The sequence below is a fragment of the Otolemur garnettii genome, unplaced genomic scaffold, assembly GCF_000181295.1.
Source record: "Otolemur garnettii isolate 467f Iridium unplaced genomic scaffold, OtoGar3 scaffold00074, whole genome shotgun sequence".
Taxonomy (NCBI): domain Eukaryota; kingdom Metazoa; phylum Chordata; class Mammalia; order Primates; family Galagidae; genus Otolemur; species Otolemur garnettii.
Window position 1 is genome coordinate 2,562,088 of NW_003852469.1, and position 21,352 is coordinate 2,583,439.

Below are 21,352 nucleotides of genomic sequence, written 5' to 3' on the forward strand. Positions count from 1 at the left end.
ACACATGCCAAACCTCTCGTAGGAGAAGGAGGGGAGAGGAAGCAAGTTGACAGAGAAAGGAGGAGTCTGCAACAACAAGAGACCCAGGAAACAGCATTTGCAAAGGCACAGGGGAGGCCGGATCATGGGCGGTGTGGGCGGTGAGCAGACAGGTACGGGGCCACCTGCCCACACTCTCCAAGGTAAGTGTCTGCTGAAAGGGAGGCTCTGTCCAGATAGAACAGGGTCTTGTTTGCCACCTCAAAGAGACTGAGTTGCCCTATAGATGGCAGGGTGTCCTGGGCTAATGGATCTTGAACACAAACATCCATATAAAAGAATGTATCTCAAAAGCATTTGAGATTTGAATTTTTCTTCTCTATCCCAAGGGCCAGTGCCTTCGTTGAGATTTACTGCCTTGGTTATTGTAATAACCTCCTAATTAGTCCACCAGACTGTGGCCTTCCTCCAAGCCATCTCCAAATCTGCTGATGTCACTTCATTCTTAAAATAATTCTAGGATCCAAGAGGAATTCCAAGGACTGAGCTTAGTACTGGCTCCTGCCTCACCTGTTACCCATCCTTGCGTCACCTCTCATCTCAGCAAATCACGTGTAGTTCCATATCAGGCTTATAAAGTTCTTATACCTGCAGTTGCAGGTTTTTTCTGACAAGAACGCCCTTTGCTATAGATCACCTAGGTGCTCATCCCAGCTCTGCAACTTGCTAGCTGTACTTAAACCATAGAAAAGCTTATAAGCGAAGGAAAGAGCTCAGCCCACAGCCTCACTCTGTAATACCATTATCATCTGTCTCACGGCACTTAGCGCCCGACACGGTAAACTTGGACTTTATATCTCTTTTCCCAGCTGGAGTGTCACTTCCTGGGGGCAGAGATCTTGCATTCCCAGCCCTCAGTACAGAGAGTGACATTTAAGAGGTCTTACTAAAAGTTTGACAAACGGCAGTGGAGTGTCTCAGTAGACACCTTCCTTCTCTTCAGCACCCAGAGTTGAGGATTGTCAAGGAGCTTCTGCCTCACTGGGGCTCCAGAGGTTTATGGCACCGGGGCCGCTTTGGGGCCTGTGTCTCTGACAAGGTGTCTATCCGGGAATTTTCTAGTTTGATGGGGAAGATGTGGGAACTGGTTTTGTTCCAGAGCAAGGCAAGATGCCATCCTGAGCTGGGACATCAATGCACGTTCTTGAAGGGGGCTGACCATAGACGAGGTTGGAATAGCGTGAGCTGTGCTGGGTAAACAGGTGTTGGTGGGTAAGCCATGGGGGGCTCTTCACCACGTCCGTGTTCTTCTGAAGAGAAAATGTATCTCGAGTTCAGAACAGCCACCATGTAAAGCAAATGTTTTAGAATAGAAGCCAGTCTTACACTGCGGACTGCCTAAATCTTTTTAATTTGAAGATTGCTTTCACCTTTCTCATTCTACTAAGTTTCCATCTTCCGTGTCAGGAGACAGTTTTTGTAGAATTTGTCTGGAATGGCATGGCAGTGCCCTGTATGGCCACAAGATGGCAGTGGCTGCATGTCGCTAAAGCAAGAGATGGGCGGAGACACGGGCCGTTTTCTTTACTTCCTAAGATTGCAAAGGATCACCTGTGCATAGGCTGAGTTGACAAGCTGTGAGGGATGTTAGTGGAATACTCTCCAGCTGACGTTTTCCACGAACTTGGTTTACTGTGGCAACTTCAACAATCAGGAAAGGTTTGGCGGTCTGAATGGTAATTGTTATTTCCAATGCTGGGTAAATGGGATTTAGGGGTGAGCTAAGAAGGAAGATGAACTCTTGCAACATTTAGCACATGCACCATTAAAAAAATTTTTTTTTGACACGGGTATCGCTCTGTTGCCTGGGCTAGAGTTATCATAGGTCACTGCAACCTCAAATTCTTGGGCTCAAGTGATCCTCCTGTCTCTGGAGTAGCTGAGATCACAGGTATGTACCACCACACCTGGCTAATTTTTTTATTTTTTGTTTTCAGGCTGGTCTTGAACTCCTGCCCTCAATTGATCCTCCTCCTTTGATCTCCCAAAGTGCTGGAATCACAGGTACCTTGCCTGGCCACGTGCTCCCCTTGGCAGCCTTCCAGCATGTAAAATGTGGGGCCCCATCAATTGGTACATCTAGAGACTTCATTGAATGCACCCCTACCTTCCAGACTCCAGCCTTCCTCCTGCTGTCTTTCCCCTGACTTTTGTAATAACAAATGGCTCCCCTGATTGTTTGGAAACCATCCATACAATGGATACTCAATGCTAATTGTTCTCCCCTGCAATTAACAGAAACTGTAAGATGAAAATGACCACTGGTCCCATCCCACAGGTGGTTTGCAATCTTAAAATAAGATTAATGAAAAGTGAAAACTCAAAATATGATATGTAAATATTATTATAAAGGAAACCACAGTCTACACTTTTTGGGGCCCCTCATAACACTTAGCACAATTGTGTTCTAGGTTAAATTAGGTTTTGAACTTTGAAAACTCAACAGAAATTTTTCAGTTTCAAGGAGACTTCACTATGTCTCTGTGTAAATTAATGTCAATTAAAATGGGCCACACACCTCTCAGTGCCTGTAGCACAGTGGGCACCAGCCACATACACCGAAGTTGGCGGGTTCGAACCCAGCCTGGGCCAGATAAAACAACAATGACAACTGCACAAAAAAATAGCCAGGGGTTGTGGTGGGTGCCTGTAGTCCCAGCTACTTGGGAGGCTGAGACAAGAGAATCGTTTAAGCCCAAGAGTTAGAGGTTGCTGTGAGCTCTATCAAGGGTGACATAGTGAGACTCTGCCTCCAAAAAAAAAAAAAAAGGGCCACACACCAGTGGTTCCCACCTGTAATTCTAGGAGGCCCAGGCTAGGGGTTTGCTTGAGGTTAGGAGTTTGAGACCAGTCTAAGCAAGAGTGAGAACCTAGTCTCTAAAATATAGAAAAATTAGCCCAGGCTGGTGGGCTGCCTAGTCCCAGCTACTTGGGATCACTTGAGCCTAGGAGTTTGAGGTTGCAGTGAGCTATTATGATACCACTGCAGTCTAGCCTGGGTGACAGAGTGAGACCCTATCTCAAAAAATCCCCCAGACAAACTAATAAAAATAGGAGGTACTAGGTGAATTTGTGAGTTGTATTTGTGTTTAAACCTTACACCGTGCAACTGTGTGACTTTGGGCAAGTTATTTTCCTTCTGAGACTCCAATCTTCTCAATTGCAAAATAGGAATGACACGTTTTTTATTGCACAACAAGAGTAGTGACCTGAGCAGGTCTGAATTTTACACGGCTTATATTTCACTTGCTAAGCGAGCTTAGCAAACACTTCTATGTGGTAATACTAGAATCTGGGCTTCTGGTATTGAATAAAGAAATGTTTAATTACCTTTATTTCCATAATAACATCTCACAAATTTAATTGTGCCTTGCTGTTTATAAAGATAAAATACCACTATGGTGTAGCCTTAATCTATTTGCATGTAATCTTGCTTCCAAGGGCAATGTAATTAGTTGTTTATCTAGTTGGAGGATTACAGATGCAGCTTCAGCTGAGCCTAAACTCTAATTGAGTTTTGCCTTCTGACCTATGAGAAAGCCGGTCATTTGGGGTCTTCTAGCAGGGAGAGGAAGAGGGGCACAACTCTTGCTAGAGCCAGACATACCCCACTCTTTTCATCAACCACAGGTATAGACATTGTTCTTTACAGATTACAAAAGACTTTTGTATTTCTATACAACCCTATAATCTAGAGTTAATATTAACCCCCTCTTTTAGGTAAACATAAACTCACAGAGGGTAAGCAACTTGGCTAGGATGATCCAGTTTGTAAACAGCAGACACAGGACTTACACTCAAGTATTTTGACTCCAAATCATATGTTCTGGGAAACTATCAGCTCCGTACGCTATTTCTGCTTTGGAAAAGTTGACAAATTGTGGTAGAATCTCATTAGGACAGAACCTATTTATTAATAGTAATCACATTGCTAATACATTTAGAGTGCTACCTGCCAGGCACTGTGCTAATTGCTTTACAACATCCACCCTACGGGTAAGTGCCATTATTCCCATTTTACAGTTGAGCAAACTGAGGCTTAAAGAGGAGACATGACATCAGCAGCATTGGGACACATGCTCTGACCACAGCTCTCAGCCATCTCTGCGGCTCTCTGTCTTCATGTAGGTGGCCTCATTCTCAAGACCTCCTCTTGTCCTGAACTCTGGGCTCTCCCTCTCTGATTACAGCCTCTCCCTTTTTCTTATAGGAACCTTCCATGCCCACCAGCTGCACATCCGTCGGGAGAAAGGGAGGTCTTCCATATGCCCTATTTCTTAGACCTGTGCAGACGAGACTCCTACACAGAGCTTGTGTTTGGTCCCCAGCTAATATGGAGGGAAGCCTCTTTGAACTGATCCACTTACACTTAAAAAGGTATTTCCTCTGCTCTAATTTCCACCTGGAAAGAGGGGCGTGGCATAAAGGAGCGGGCGGCTGGGGGTAGCCAATAAACCAGAGCCTGGAGCTTGGAAACCAGAGTCCTGGGTTCTGGATCTGCCTCTGTTATTACCTGTGAGATTTTAAGCAAGGCCCTTTCTTTCTCTGGACCTCAGTTTCTCCTTCAGTAAAAAGGAGGATTAGATGGTTAATATTCTTTGATTTTTATGAATGGCCAGCTATTTGTCCTCTCCTGGTAAGTGGAAGCAGAAAAGGAGGGAAGGAGGGAAGAAGGGGAGGAGAGGACTTCATGAGGACAGGGCTTCAGGACAGCACAGAACAAAGGCCACACAAAAGCAGGGAGGGGGCGAAAGTCACAAGTTCCTTGAGGGGTGCTGCCACGTTGGAAGGTAGCACTTTTAATTTTCATCTTTCTGGTTCTGGCCCATGCTTACACATACGCTGTCAAAATAATTTAAATGGATTTTTAAAAGCTTTCATGCCTATAATCCTAGCACTCAGGGAGGCCAAAGTGGGTGGATTGTCTGAGCTCATTGGTTTGAGACCAGCCTGAGCAAGAGTGAGAGCCTGTCTCTAAAAAATAGCCAGGTGTTGTGGTGTGCAACTGTAGTCCCTGCTACTTGGAAGGCTGAGGCAAGAGAATTGCTTGAGCACAAGAGTTTCAAGTTGCTGTGAGCTATGACACCACAGCACTCTACTGAGAGTGACAAAGTGAGACTCTTTTTTAAAAAGAATAATAAAAGCTTCTGTAGACACTCAGGTGGGAGGATCACTTGAGCTCAGGAGTTTGAGACCAGATTGGGCAACACAGCAAGACCCTGTCTCAAAAAAAAAAAAAAAAAGCTTTTATTTCCTTTACTAAAAAAATTACTCAATGTTCTTTTCAAAAAGATTGAAAAACACAGATATATGGACAGTGCCTATGGCTCAGTGGATAGGATGCCAGCTCCATATACCTAGGGTGGTGGGTTCAAATGTGACCCCAGCCAAACTGCAACAAAAAGATAGCCGGGCATTGTGGAGGGTGCCTGTAGTCCCAGCTACTTGGGAGGCTGAGGCAAGAGAATAGCCTAAGCCCAAGAGCTGGAGGTTGCTGTGAGCTGTGACGTCACAGCACTCTACCGAGGGCGACAAAGTGAAACTCTGTCTCTAAAAAAAAAAAAAAAAAAAATGCAAATATGTTGGAAGCAATGAATCTAGACCAGTAATCTTCAAATGTCTGTCTCTCTAGCGCTGTTTTGAATATACATTCCCAGTTTATTTATAAGTTATATACATTATAAAACCTACCTAACTGCACATTTAGAAAAGTAAGGTTTTTAAAAAAGTCTTGATTCCTGGAAGCCTCATGGATCATAGGGCAGGCTTGCCCCTGTGGAGACCACTGTCCTGGGCTCGTTAACATTGACCGTGAGTTTGGAGGAAGTCCAGGGCCAGCAGCTCTGTTTCCTTGTGCTTACTCTGTGCAGCTCCTATCAGGAAATCCACACATGTATCTTGGCTGAATGAATGGAAGGATGAATGGGGCGTGAGGGTGGGGAAGGATGGCAGGCCAGTGTGGGAAGAGGGGAGGTTGGCTCTGAGCCATTGTGGGAGGGCAGAGTCCTGGGTGGACAGGGACGCAAGTGAACCACTTCACCTGCCAGGCTGGGCCCTTCAGAACTGGCGATTTTATGCTTCTGCAACCCAGAAGCAGCTGCCGGTATTTTGAAAAACCACAGGATCACGGAGAGTCGAGACTGAAAGTGATTGTAGGCTATCAAGGGAGACACCCAGAGAACCGGCTTATCCTCTAAATTGATGTGCCCCAAATCTCACAACTAGTTTGTGGTTGTGAAACCGTCCTTTTAGACGGTGGGAATAACTGTAGATATTTAAATAAAAGTGTTCGGAAACCCAGGTTGCTTCGTGAGTTCCCAGCAATTCAAGCTTCTACAAGCTATTGTCAAGACCACTCCTGTTTTCTGAGAGGGACTCATCCCATTCCTGAGATCTCTGATGAGTAGCTCCACCCAGACCCAGAACACATGCGATTGCAAAGGTTTCTTTGTGGGCTTTGAGAGCTGCCGAGTTGGGGAGAGAAAGATTGCTGAAGCGTGTCAATGCAAGTGTAGAATGTTCGCCTGCCACTTCACATCCCTACCGGGTGTGTGTGTGTGTGTGTGTGTATTAGCAATAAGTAAGCATGCAGACAAGTTTAGCTCCCTGCCTGGTGCATAGTGGATTTTAGGAAATGTTAATTCCTTTGCCCCCCTTTTGTATGCTTGTCCTGACTGCTGCTTCTCCCGTTAAAGCCTTTGACGACCCCCGCCCCAAATCCCACCCATTCCCCACCTGGTGGAATCTCTAGAATTCCTGGAGAAAGCTCCCCTTCCCCTGAATTTCTCTAGCACTTGCATTCTGAACCCTGCAATTTAGGCCTTAATTACACCCAGCCTTCATAGTCCTCTAACTCACGCTTCTCCCTGCTGCCCCACCCACCCCAGTAGTTCCTAAGCAGGGCGAGGGGCTGGAGCTGGCATGGCTCCGCTCAGTCCTGTCCCTGCCGTGGACTGAATAAATCATTTAATCTCAGCTTCAGTCTCCCCAACTGCAACATGGAGATAATGACACCACCTCGCAGGGATAATGGGTGTGAAAGCTCCTAAATCGTTGTACAAATGTAAAGTGCTGTTGTTATCACCTCTGTTGAATCTGCGGGAGCCCCGGCACGCCTCCCTGCCGGGTGCTGTGTAGATGATAAATACCCGATTGATTGAATATGGAACGGCCTGGTGACAGCTCCTGTCATAGGCTCCGGGGAGCGCGGGTTTCAGCCTAATCCTGCAATTACTCCCTTCATTGACAATGCAAAGTCTCCTGTATTTTCTAAATCCCTAAGTGCCTTCAGCCTTCCGCTGATGAAGCGGAGCCTCCTGCCCCGCAGGAAACACAACTGCACCCCCAAAATGACCCTAGGCTGTACCACAGCGCCCTCCACAGGCAGCCCGGGCAGCACACGGAACCGTGAAAGCTGCTCCTTTTAGTAAGGTGGTGGCTGGGGACGGCCCTGCCAGGGACCCTCTGTGAAGAAGACTCAGCGAGCTGAAAGGAACACTAGCCCTTTTTGATCAAGGTATGGCAGCATCGAGGGGAAGCTGGTAGAATATTTCCCTGCACACTTTATAAATGAGAAAAAAAAGAAAGGGTGCAGGCAGAAGCCACCCACAGGCAGTGAGAAAGAGCCGTGTTTCCTTTGGGAGGTTTTGATGAGGAGCCAGGCAGTTACTTTTTCCCTCTATGTTGAGAACTCTGGTTTGGGCTCGCTGGCGAGTGCCGCCCAAAGCTCATCTTTTGTTAGTCTGCCGAACAATGTTATTGGTTATAATTGGGGCAATTATGGGCTGCTTGAGGAAGCTAAACACAGATGTTTAAGCCCAGGATCAGGGTATTCGAGTCCAAAGCAGCTTGCTTTAAATAGTCCGTTTCCCCAATCATCCTGCCTTACTTCAAATTCTCCCAAACTTGCTGGTGTTCAGAGTGAGATGGGGGGAGGAAGGGCTGGGTGGGGAAGGATGGGAAGCGAGACTCGTGGGGAAAGAGACGCACAAAGAGAGGAGGAGATGGAGAAGGAGGCTGGGGGAGCGGCCAGAGTTCGGACGCTGTGACCAGTGAACTGAGTAGTCAGCACAACCCGGGCAGAGATCTTTAGGTGAGGGAGATGGACACGCAGAGGAGAGACCCCAAGCAAGACAGGAGACCTCGAAATGACCCAGGGTCTGGGAGACCAAGGTCATGCCCACAGAAATTCTGTCTAGAATCCACACACAGAGGCTGCACTCAGCCGTGTACACAGGTGGAGCCTGTCCCCCCAGGCCCAGCTATTCCCTGCATCATTAACAGCAATTTCTATTCAAGACATAAGGGGGAAGGGTTCCCTCTGGATTAAAAACTCACATCCAAACGGCATCAAGTTCAGTGCCAGCCTGCACACCGCACCGGGTAAGGGAAGGGTACACACACACACACAGAGAAAACCCTCATAAGAGGACCAGGGGCTGCTGGGGCTGCCTTGGAAGTTGCAGCCCCTCCCTAGGGCCTGCCCCTCCCCTGACCTCTTACAGCCACCTCCTGCCAATAGACAGCAGCCACAAAGTAGGGGTCACCACTGGGGAAGCAAAACTTTTCCTCATTTCCAAGTTTAGCTCTTTCTTCTTCTGCGTCTCTCTTTGAGGTTAAACAAAAAACCTTCCCCCCTCCCCCCTCCCCACCCTCTTAGTGCTGCAAATAAGATGAATGAAGAAATCATCTCACAGGAGGCCAGCAGCGTCCACCCTGGACAAAGGGGCGAGCTGAGCTGCCAGCTTCCAGCTGCCCTGCCCTCCCGAGGCTCCACACTGGTGGCCTCGGTCGGGGCTGGGGTCCGCCTGCGGTCACCTACCTGAGAGCTGTCAGTTGCTGGGTTCCCTCGGATGGATGTGAGGCTCGGTTCCGCTGTATCAGCCACACCAGCCTATATATCCTTCCCCCACGCACAGCCCTCCCCGTCCCTGCCCACCTCGATGACACATACACACGCTGACCCCCTTAATCAACCAAACAGCAGCACCTACAAGCCTTCTTGGTTGGTCCCCTCCCCCGGTGCTGCGATCAGACCTGTGACATCCCGACCTCCCCATCAATCCCTCCTCGAGCCTGCTTTACCTGGACGCTGTTCTGCCAAGAGCCCACAGCTGCCTTCCCTCTGCTTCCAGAGGCACTGTGAGGGCTGACAGGGAGCTCTGGCAAGTCAGGAAAAAAGCCTCCTGGTGACAGTGACGAGGCAGACCCCAAATCCTGGAGTCTCCTGGAGCAACCTTTTTGCCTGAGGAGTGAAGAACCGGAGGCAGACAGGAAGGAGGGGAAGCTCATACCGCACGGAGAAGCCCAGGGCTGAGCTGAGCCAAGCCCCTCCTAATGTCACGGTCCCAGCTAGGCCACTCGAGGGTCAGCTCTACCTGCCACGGGCCAGGTCAGCAGGCATCTCCACAGGTGCCCGCAGCTTGCGCATTGTAGAACACCGAGGCTTGACTCTCAGACTGAAATGTCTGGAATCCTGGCTCTGCTGTCAGAGCCAGGAACTTCTCTTTGTGGGTCTCGGGTCCTCCTTTTATAAAATGAGTGTCCTACCTCTCAGGATGGTTGTGAGTGGGAAAAGGAGCTTCTGTTCAGATCTGGAACATATGAGGCCTCACCTGAGTGGTAGTGATGCCTTCTCCCCTTCCCCACTCCCTTCTCACAGTAATGAGTACCACTGAATCCAGAAATCCTGTGTTAGCATCCACTGTCACAACAGAGCGCTTTTAAAGCTCTTTCTGTACTTTAAGGTGTCACCACCAAGCACCTGGAGCTGGGCAGCTGCTGGAGATGCCCCCTCCCTCTCTGAGGCGACTCCTTTTCTGCTGTGGCTCAGATGGAGAGTGAGTCTCAGAGGGTTGCTTGGGGACCCCTCCTTTCCTCACTCTAGACAAATCGCACCACGATCCAGTCCTGGGTTTTCCTAACAGCATCTAATACATTCCAGAGTCTCAGGCTTTGTGCCTGTGCCATCCAGGGAGCTTAAGTCCTCGCTCAGGTGCTAAGCCTGGCTCTCTGTGCACCTGGGCCTGGGTGGAGGAGGACTGAGGGGGGATAGGCTCTGATTGCTAGTGCATATTGAGTTTCTTTTGGGGGTGATGGGAATGTTCTGGAATTGCATTGTGGTGATGGGTGTACAATGTAGTGAAAATACTCAGACTCACCAAATTGTATGCTTTAAAATGATGAGGCCAGGTGCCGTGGCTCACACCTGTAATCCTAGCACTCTGGGAGACCAAAGAGGACCCCAGGATCCCCCAATCACTTCCGCTCAGGAGTTTGAGAGCAGCCTGGGCAAGAGTGATAACCCATCTCTATTTAAAAGAAATAGAAAAAATAGCTGGGCATCATGGCACGTGCTGGTAGTCTCGTAGCTACTCAGCAGGTTGAGGCAAGAGGATAGCTTAAGCCCAGGAATTTGAGGTCGCTGTGAGCTATGACACCACCGTACTCTACCCAGGTGACAGAGTGAGACTCTGTTTGAAAATACGAACAAACAAAAACCAAAATAAAACAAAATAAATGACGATTTTTATGTTGTGGAAATTGTATCTCAGTAAAAAGAAAATAGATAAAAAGAAAGAATAAAAGCTTTTGCCCAGGTTGAGAGCAATATGTTCTGTAAGTTCTAAAATAAAATTTCCCTTTCATCCGTGTTCACAGCCAGCAGAGGGGTCCAGGAGATCAACACGCTCATAATTCCTCACTTAGATCTCTGTGCACAAACCTTATGCTTTGTTAGTGTCAAAGCTGCCACTCTGAACTCTGGGAAACCAGCAGGTTCACTGAGTGCCTCGGGGTCACTTTTGCATTCTGTTGTAGTTCGTGTTCCAGGCTGACAGCTGTGGGGGACATGCTGTGACAGATTTTGCTGGCTGCCCACCCAGTATCCATCCCCCTGTTCTTCCTTATTAAATGGTACCCTTGACTTTATTCTAAGTAGTAACTAAAAGACTACATTTCCCAGCCAATGGTATCCAATGAGAATCAAGTTGTCAGTCCTAGGCAGAGATTTCAGGAAAGCTCTTTTTGAGGGGGTCGACTCAGCCAAAGGCTTCTCTTCTTTGTCCTCCCTCCACCCTGCTTGGAACACAAACGTGATGGCTGGAATTCTAGCAGCTATTTTGAAGCATGAGACAACTTTGGGGATAAGAGCCATGGGCTAAAGCTGATGGAACACAAAGATAGAAGCATTCTGGGTCCCCCATGACTATGGAGCTGCCATCTCTATCCTGGACTTCCAAACGTCAACTATTTTTTTCTTCTTAAAAAAAAAAAAACTCAAAAGTTTAAAGTTAAGGGTTCACTTACCTGTTGCTGCATAATGAGTGATACCTAAGAGAGAGGCTTAAAAAAACAAAACACTTATTTGGCTCCTGATTCTGCTAACTGGGAATTAGGCTGAGCTCAGCAGGGCAGTTCTTCTGCTCAGTCTTGGCTTGAGTATCTCATGCATGTCAGGTGCAGGTTGGTCTCACAAGGTTGACTGACTGTCAGCTGGGGACCTTGGTTCTCCTCCTTGTGTCTTATTCTTCATGTGTCTCTTACATCCCTCCAGCATGGTAGCCTGGCATGGTCTCCCGGCAAGGCCGAGGTGTGAACACAAGCAAATACAACAAGCACAAGCATGTAGAGCCCCCTGAGGCCTAAGGGTGGGGCTGGCAACATCACTGCTTTTGCTACGTTTATTGCAAAACCAGTCACAAGGCTGTCCAGAGCCAGGGTGGGTGGAGACTACAAAGTCACAGGACAAAAGAGGGTGGGTATATGAGGCCATTCATCAGCGCCATTGAAAACTTTAACCCTCCATATTTTCTGTAAGCCACTTATTTGGGTTTTCTGTGACACCCAGCAGAAAATCCTCCAGAATGACATACCTGCCTTTGAGCCCCTCGTTATTCCCAGGAACTACGGGTAGCTAAATGCTTTGTTTCACTTGCAGTTGAGGGAAAGACAAAGCTAGAAGGAAAAGTCACTTCTCTAAACTTTTCTGTCCTCATTTACCAAGTAGAAGAGTCGAACCCAATGACCTGGGCATTCTCTGCGGGTTGAAGAAGATGTGTGTTGTGTCAGGCTGTCTTCTGTGCGACATGGAGGGGAGGGAATTTAAAGTGAAGCCAGAGAAGGAATTTAAAATCACTGTTTGGGGGGTGAGGTGCAGCGTGTAAATGAGAAAGGGTGCAGATTGGGTAGTGTTTGGGATTGTTTAAGGGCACTTTCCTTGGCATTTTGCTGGTGAGTCATGGCTCCTCGAGGGACACAGTCTTCCCTCAGGCATGGTAACTGGTCACTGGAGCAGCAAAGTGCCCCCTTCTTGCCTTTCTGATTGGCAAGATACACCCATTAAAATAGTTGAAGGTTTTGGGCACTGTTGCTCACACCTATAATCCAGTGCTTTGGGATGCTGAGGTGGGAAGACTGCTTGAAGGCAGAGTTTGAGGCTGCAGTGGGCTATGATCAGTCCTCTACACTCCAGCCTGGGCATCAGAGTAAGATCCTGTCTCTAAAGAAAAAAAAAAAAGGAATATAAATATATAAAATAAAATAGTTGAAGAGGAAAGGTCATGCTGTCTTTATTTCTACTGCGTTTGAGGTGATAGAACTTCACTTCTGCTCACACCGGCTTGCCTGGGGGACTGCAAGCTTTAGACCCCAGTCTGTTCTGACAGGTGAGTTTTGGGGCTTATTGAGAAAAGCTCTTTAAAAGCATCATCAGAATATCTCAGTAGAGGGAGTGCGAGGGAAAGAAGGCAGCTGTAGCAGAGCTACATGCCCCACCGTGAGTGCCACGCACCTCCACCCACCTCTCAATTTTCCCTTCTCAAAGTAAAGAGCCTCTCTTTATCAGGTATTTGGTTGCTTGGAATTTACCGATTAATTACGGTACCGACATCCAATTGGTCTCCTTAGTAACCACATTAGCAGGGTCCCACTGGAAGAGGTCTTTCTTATTTTCAAAGAGGGCAAATCCTATTCACATTTTAAAACACTTTTAGGTCGAAACACAAATGGATTTTAAAAATAGACACACACAGTTCTCCACGACTTTGCGTCAAAATATGGACGGGCTTTTCAACTACTGTGGAGGAGTCGGACTGTAGTAACGGGTAAGAGCCAGGTTCTACATGAGGAGTTGGGTGAATAGCCAAGGATCGCCTTTGCAAGTGTAGATTTTACTGCCCTGGGTGACCAGCCAACTGTGTGCTAGAAGATGTGAAAACCAAAGTTGTTCTACCGCTCAAGAAGCCAGCCTGGGAGACAGGCGTTGTGCCAATGAATGGTGACCCCACGGCATGTGCTAGCGTGCCTCAGACCATTGAGAATTAGAAAGCACTTGACATAGTGCCAGATGAGACTGGAGGAGAGATGACATGATGTTTATCTTACTTTTTGAAAGAAACATTAAGATGCTGAGGACAAATTCCAGGTTCTGTGTGGGTAGGAAAGTGGCTTCTGAGCTTCAGTGTGGCTGAGTCTAAGGATTAGAGGGTGTATCAGCCAGCTTGGGCCACTGTAACAAAGTACCACAGTCCCAGTGACCTCAGCTACAGAAATCTATTTCCTCATGGTTCTGGAGGCTGGAAGTTCAGGATCAAGGTGCCAGCAGGGTAGGTGTTTCCTGAGGCCTCTCTCCTTGGCTTGTGGATGGCCTTCTTCTTGTTGTGTCTCTACACGGTCACCCCGCTGGTGTGTCTATGTCTTAATCTCCTCTTCTTATAAGGAGGCTGCAGTGGGCCTCCAGTCAGATTGGGTTAGGGCCCACCCAGACGGCCTCATTTACCCTTCATCACATTTTAAAGCCCCTATCTCCAAATATACTCACATTCTTAGATATTAGAGGCTGGGGCCTTGTTATAGGAATTTAGAGAAGGGATAAACAATTCAATCTGTAGTGGAGACAATGAAACTGGGCCCATCAGCTAACAACCCCAGAAAGGGCACAGGAGTCACTTTGAGGTCTCGGGTGAATAATGTGAACAGTGTGTTCCTTCCAGCACCAGGAGTTGGTGTCCCGGACAGTAAGCTGACAATGTGCCCCTGTCTCGCCATAGCCTAGTGTGCTCGAAACACCCAATGTAGGTCCCATGAGAACATCTTTAGAGTCTCATCAAGTGCTAGAAACTGTATCCTGAAACTTGAGTGTCAAAATCACAGAAACTTTAAAAACTCCATGCTCAGAATAACAAGGCATCCAGCTACTTCAGAAGCCCTATCATGGCCCCTCAAGAGTTTTTTGGACTGTGCAGTTGACGTGAAGGCCATGGAGGTGGTTCTGATATCCTCATATTTCATAAATTCCCAGAAATAGAGGTAAGCTCCACGTTGTAGAGACAACCCCCTCCAGCTTGTCCCTCCATTAAGGGTCACAGGAGTCAGAAGCTAGTTCATTTGGATTCACAACTCCACTCCTTGGGGGGCCTCTTGGGGCTCGCTCCCTCCAGCCCAGCCCAAGCCTCCCTGTTGACTTCTGCATGGTATTGGATGTCACCTCCATGCTCACAAGGACAGTATGCTATCCCTGTTAGCTAATCAACCCCGTCTGAATTTTCAGTGTCAGCATTAACATTCTTACAGCCACTCGGTTTCATAACCTGAGTTGCCTGCCTGCTCTCTTTCTCGCATTCTTTGTATTCAGGATTATCAAATGTAATTGATTTGTCCTTATCACCATTTGTCAGAGCTCCTAGCACACACGCTCACGCACTCTCTCTCTTTGACTATATACAGTAGTAAGCTGTGTATTTTCTAAATGGTATTTTCATTTTGCTTCAATACCTTGCACCTAAATTCTAGTTTAAAGGCAAAGAATGATCGGAGTGGAAAATAGTGGGGTATGAGTGTCTGAGCCCTGGGTAGGATGTTGGCCAAACCACTCCTGCCTCCAGGGCCATGTATTCTCATTCTTTAAAATGGGCCTAGTAATTAAGCGGCAACAACAACAACAACAAAAGCCAACAATACCTTATCTCAATGGGCAAGTGAGATGAATACAACCTTCTGTAAAGAAGACAGACGAATGGCTAACAAGCATATGAAAAAATGCTCATCTGCCCTAATTATCAGAGAAATGCAAATCAAAACCACCCTGAGATCTCACCTAACCCCAATGAGAATGGCCCACATCACAGTCTCAAAGCTGCCGAAGCTGGCATGGATGTGGAGAGAAGGGAACACTTTACACTGCTGGGGGGACTGCAAACTATACAATCCTTTTGGAAGGAAGTATGGAGAACCCTCAAAGAACTCAAACTAGGCCTCCCATTTGATCCTGCAATCCCATTACAGGGCATCTACCCAGAAGAAAAAAAATAATTTTTTTTTTTTTTTTTTTCGGAGACAGAGCCTCAATCTGTCCCCCTGGGTAGAGTGCCGTGGCATTACAGCTCACAGCAACCTCCAACTCCTGGGCTCCAGTGAGTCTCCTGCCTCCGCCTCCCAAGGAGCTGGGACCACAGGCGCCCGCCACAACGCACGGCTATTTTTTGGTTGCAGCCGTCATTGTTGTTTGGCGGGTCCGGGCTGGGGATTCGAACCCGCCACCTTAGGTGTACGTGGCTGGCGCCTTAGCCGGTTGAGCTACAGGTGCCGAGCCGAAAAAAAATAATTTTATCATAAGGACATTTGCATTAGACTGTTGATTGAAGCTCAATTTACAATCACCAAATTGCAGAAACAACCCAAATGCCCACCAATCCAGGAATGGATTAATAAGCTGTGGTATGTGGACATCATGGAATACTATACAACCACTAAAAAGGATGGTGGCTTTACTTCTTTTGCATTAATTTGGATGGAGTTGAAATACATTCTTCTTAGTAAAGCATCACAAGAATGGAGAAGCAAGAATCCAATGTACTCAATTCTGACATGAGGACAATTGATGCTGGTACATGGTGGGGAGAGGGGGAATGGGGGAGGGGAGAGAGGGAAGGAGGGAGGAGAGTGGGAGGGCACAGTGTGTGATACACCTCTGGGGGGGGGACACTATTAATAGAGGGACTTCACCCAGCAAATGCAGGCCGTGTAGCTGGCTCTTTGTACCTCAATGATTCTCCAACAATAAAAAATAAAGTAAAATAAAATAAAATAGGCCTAGTAATGCCTAACGCTGGTGGTGTGAGAATTGCTCAGTTAATGTAAATGGAGGAGCTTTGAAAACAATAAGGTACCAAATCCACAGTATAATGGTCACCCCTCAAGGCCATCTCACGTGCAACCAGCCGTTATCACAAATTAAAACTTGGCCTTTTCTTATTTAAAAGACGAGAAATAACAGATGTTGGTGAGGATGAAGGGAAAAGAGAACTCACACACTGCTGGTAGGAACGCAGATTAGCAGAACCTCCGTGGAAAACAGTGTGGAGATTTTGCAAAGAGCTAAGAATAGAACTAGGGTATGATCCAGCAGTCCCATTTCTGGGTATCCACCCAAAGGAAAACAAATCAATATATAAAAAAGATATCTGGGGCGGCGCCTGTGGCTCAAAGCAGTAGGGCGCCGGCCCCTTATGGCGGAGGTGTCGGGTTCAAACCCAGCCCTGGCTGGAAAAAAAGATATTTTCACTTGTTTGTTTATTACAATATGATTCACAAGAGCAAAAATGTAGAATAAACCTGAGTGCCCCTCAGTGGAGGATTAGACAAAGAAAATGTCATGTGTATATATACACAGAGGGTGTCAAAAATGTACACGCATTTTTAAAAAGGGAAAATCTGTGGTAAAATTGTAATACTCAATATATCCCGGCAACGACAGATTAATACAAGTCACGTTGGACTTCTGTAGTTACAAGAAGTGCTCAAAGTGGTCACCATTAGCATCCAGACATTTCCGATGACAGTGGACTACTAGGTAATACATGGACGCCATCTCTTAAAATGTGTACAGACACACACACACAAATGAGTGTTATTCAGCTGTAAAAAGGAGGAGCTAAAAAAGATGCAGAAGGTAGTGGCAGTGTTAGCAAAGACCCTTGGGATCTCCCCTAGCTGGGGCGGTGGAAAGGCTTGGCCAACAGGGAATATTTGAGCAGGTTCTCGAAGGACTGGTGAGACTGGGGTAGGCAGAGATGGGGAAAGGGGTGAGAGGCCTGAAAGAAGCTTCAGGAAGGGAGCACTAGCAGAAAGGGAAGTGTGAGTTGGGTGAAACTGGAGAATCCTTGAGCAGTGGTCTCGGCAGTTTACACTTCCCCCGACGGGCACTGGAGGACATTGAATGTTTTTGCACAGGGGAGCGATGCTTACGGCAGTATTTTAGGAGTAGTCAGCTACGGCCAACACCAAATAATTACTGATTGGAGAGATCAGGAGAGTGTCTGTGTGGGTGCTCCTCTGTCTGTATGTGGCTGGTTCTGTCTTGATGACTGCAGCCTCAAAATCCAGCTAGAAATAGACATACAAATAGTCAAGAAACTGCGCTGAAAGCTTTCTATTTTTTTTTTAGCAAATAGTGTCACATGACAATCTCCTAATCCCTTGATATTTCCTGTTTCTCAATCAGGATATCTCAAATCTCAAATCTCTGCATCCCTGCCACCATCAGAGGCCTCGTAGCCAGCTCGGGTCTGAACTTGTGCTTAAGGAAAAGGGGCCCTTCTTCTTCCCCCCCACCTCCCCCACAAAACAGTTGTTGGCTTGGAGCTGAGAGAATGCCATTTCACGGAATTGTGTTGTTCATGCAAGATGACTATCTTGCCAAAGCTATTTTGTGGTTCTGGAAGAGGAAAATATGAAATAATTTTTTTTCTTTTGCAAAAGAAAATGGTTTTAGTCATTTGCAAAATAAGATAATGGATCTTTAAGTCCAATTTGATTTTTTTGCAGTTTTTGGCCAGGGCTGGGTTTGAACCTGCCACCTCTGGCATATAGGGCCGGCGCCCTACTCCTTTGAGCCACAGGTGCTGCCATTTAAGTCCAATTTTTCCGTGTCAATTAAAAGATGTTATCTAAGCATCTTGTTGTGACCTTCTCTGTTCCCCCAGTTCTCCCCCCGCTGTGACTACACTCTGTCGACTACACAGAGACCCAGACACACATACACACACACACACACACACACACACGCAGCTGGTAGTCCCACCTCTGTCTACCACCCTTACCGTCAAAGAACATCCACGTGAGCTGGTGCTGTTAGAATTATTTGCCAAATGAATCTTGATAAAACACACAGGCACAGTGCCTTAAAAAGTCAGAAGCCACATGAATGGTTAAGATAATAGAATTATTTTTCTGAGGGACATGTAGACGATTAACCTCTTTTTTTTTCTTTTTCTTTTTTTGAGACACATTCTCACTGTATCACCCTGGGTAGAGTGCTGTGGTGTCACAGCTCACAGCAACCTCAAACTCTGGGCTTAAGCGATTCTCTTGTCCCAGCCTCCCAAGTAGCTGGGACTACAGACGATTAACTTCTTGTCTTGTATAACAAAACTGAACGATTCTTAGGGAAAATAATTTTTTCTTTCTTTTTCTTTTGCAGTTTTTTGGCCGGGGCTGGGTTTGAACCCACCACCTCCAAAATATGGGGCGAGTGCCTTACTCCTTTGAGCCACAGGCACTACCCTAGGGAAAAGAACTTTTTCAGAGTGACTGGCTGGCACTTGCCACAACCTTGCTCCCACCTTTCTCTGTGGCCTGGCTCGCGGATATTAAAGAGTTACCCGGGCCTGCACCCAGGCGTGGAGGCTTCTATCCTCGGGACAGATACGACTGAATGAGAGCCGGGCTCCCTCCTGGGGAAGCACATCTGTATTCCAGGCTGTTGTGGCTTCTGCTGGGGCTGCATCAAAGACCTGCATGTTTTATTGAACCATTAATAGTGAATTTTCTGCTTGAATTCCTTGCTGCTGAGAGACAAAAGGCACCAGAGGGCTCTGAGTCAGGGCTCAGGGCGGGGGTGAGGGCATGGGGAGGGGATGCTCTTCTTTGCATTCCACAGCTTGTGCGTGTGTGTATACTCTAACCAAGATGCAAACAACCTCTCCCCCGACGTCCTGATTCTTCTCATTCGTTCAGTGCACATGTGTGGTGCCAGGCACCGTGCTAGGGGCTGGACACACAGATGAGAAGGAAACAGGACCTCCTCTGAAGACACCAGAGCCCTTACTTAAAGTTCAAAAAATACATCTAGGGCCAGGCACGGTGGTGTGCACCTGTAGTCCCAGGTACCTGGGAGGCCGAGGTGGGAGGATTGATTGAGACCAGGAGTTTGAGACCAGCCTGAACAAGAGCAAGATCCTGTTTCTATGAAAAACAGAAAAATTACCTGAGCGTGGTGATGCACATTGTAGTGCCAGCTACTCAGGAGGCTGAGACAGGAGGATCACCTTTGCCCAGGAGCTTGGGGTTGCAGTGAGCTATGCTCACACCAGGGCACTCTAACCTGGATGACAGAGGGAGACTCTGTCTCAAAAAAGGAAAAAAATGCATTGAGGATAATCAAAAGCAGTGCTTATATGAGGTCCCTGGAGGAGTCAGATTTATAGAGACAGAAAGAAGAATGGGGGTTGCCGGGGACTGGGGATGGGGGGTGGGGAAGTTAATGTTTAATGGGGACAAAGTCTCAGTTTTGCAAGATGAAAAAATTCCAGAGGTGGATGGTGGTGAAGTTTGCACAACAACGCGGATCTATTTAATGCTACTGATCTGTGCACTTAAAAACGGTTAAAATGGTAAATTTCGTGTTATATATATTTTGTGACAACAAAGAAGTTCAATTATTAGTTAAAAACTCCCACAAGACTCTCTCCCCCTTCCTCAATATACACACATACCTTCATTACATGTAACAGAAAAATTCACTCATATTAGTCTGAGCTAAAAGGGGGACTTTAGACAGATTTCTAGAACCTAAGGGCCAGGCACGCTGCCTATTTTTAAAATTTTTATTATTATTTATTTCTTTAGAGACAGGGTCTTGCTCTGTCACCCAGGCTGGAGTGCAATGGCTGATCGCAGCTAACTACAACCTTAAACTCCTGGGCTCAAATGATGCCCCTCCTTCATCTTCCTGAGTAGCTGGAACTACAGGCAACGGCCAGCAAACTCAGCTGATTTTTATATTTTTTTGTTTTTTGTTTTAGAGATGGGCTTTCACTGTGATGCCCAGGTTGGTCTTGAACTCCTGGCCTCAAATGATCCTCCTGCCTCAGCCTCCCAAAGTGCTGCAGTTACAGATGTGTGTCATTGTGTCTGGCCAAACTACCAACTTTTTAGGAGACGAGAATTAAGAGTCAAAAGTTTTGGAAACCAGGAGTCAGTCTCTTCGTCTCTCTGCTGTTTTATCTTTGGGGTGGCATCGTTCTAGGCTTCTGTTTCTTCAGCCTCTTGTTCTAGGCTGGCTTCCTCTGCTTTTCCAAGCTTGTGGGAGAAAGTGGCTTCTCACAGCATCTGGATTTACTTGTTTTCAGTTTGAGTGACCAATCTAGAAGGGCTTAAAATTTCAAAACCCCAGTTGCAAAATGGGGTTTTGAACCCCATTGAGCTTTTAGGAGCCTTTGAATGAAGGCTCCTAAACTTGTCCTAAATTTATCTCAAGCCCATAGAAAAGTTGATAGAATAATAAGCCTGCCTTCAGATTCACCAGTGAGCACTGATGAACTTGCCAAGTTCATGCGCTTTCTCTCTCTTGTAGTATTTTTTCAACCTTTTTAATCTCATGGCAAACTTGAACCTAGAGTTAAACTTTCACAGCACACTTAAATTATGTCGATCAAAGAGGAGAGTTAAAAAAAAAAAAGAATACACTTACTGTGCTTTGAACTTCTTTTTGAAAATAATTTAATTAGTGATCTTTAAAAATTTTTGGAGCACACCAGCGTGCCACAGCACATCGGTTGCAAATCAGTGCCCCAGACACACAGTCATACACATCCATACACATCGCTTTTCAGCCAAACCATTCCAAAGTATTATATGTCATTATATATCATGACATTTTTTGGACGAATTCTTCAGCCTGAGATAAAGATGTTCTTCCTGGCTGGGGGCAGTGGCTCACACCTATAATCCTAGCACTCTGGGAGGCCGAGGGAGGTGGATCGATTGAGCTCCCCAGTTCAAGGCCAGCCTGAACAAGAGCAAGACCCTGTCTCTATTAAAAATAGGAAAAAAAAATGAGGCAAGAGGATCACTTGAGCCCAAGTTGGAGGTTGCTGTGAGCTGTGATGATGCCCTGGCACTCTACCCAGGGTGACAGCTTGAGACTCCGTCTCAAAAAATAAATAAATAAGGGCAGTGCCTGTAGCTCAGAGGAGTAGGGCGCTGGCCCCATATGCTGGAGGTGGCGGGTTCAAACCCAGCCCTGGCCAAAAAC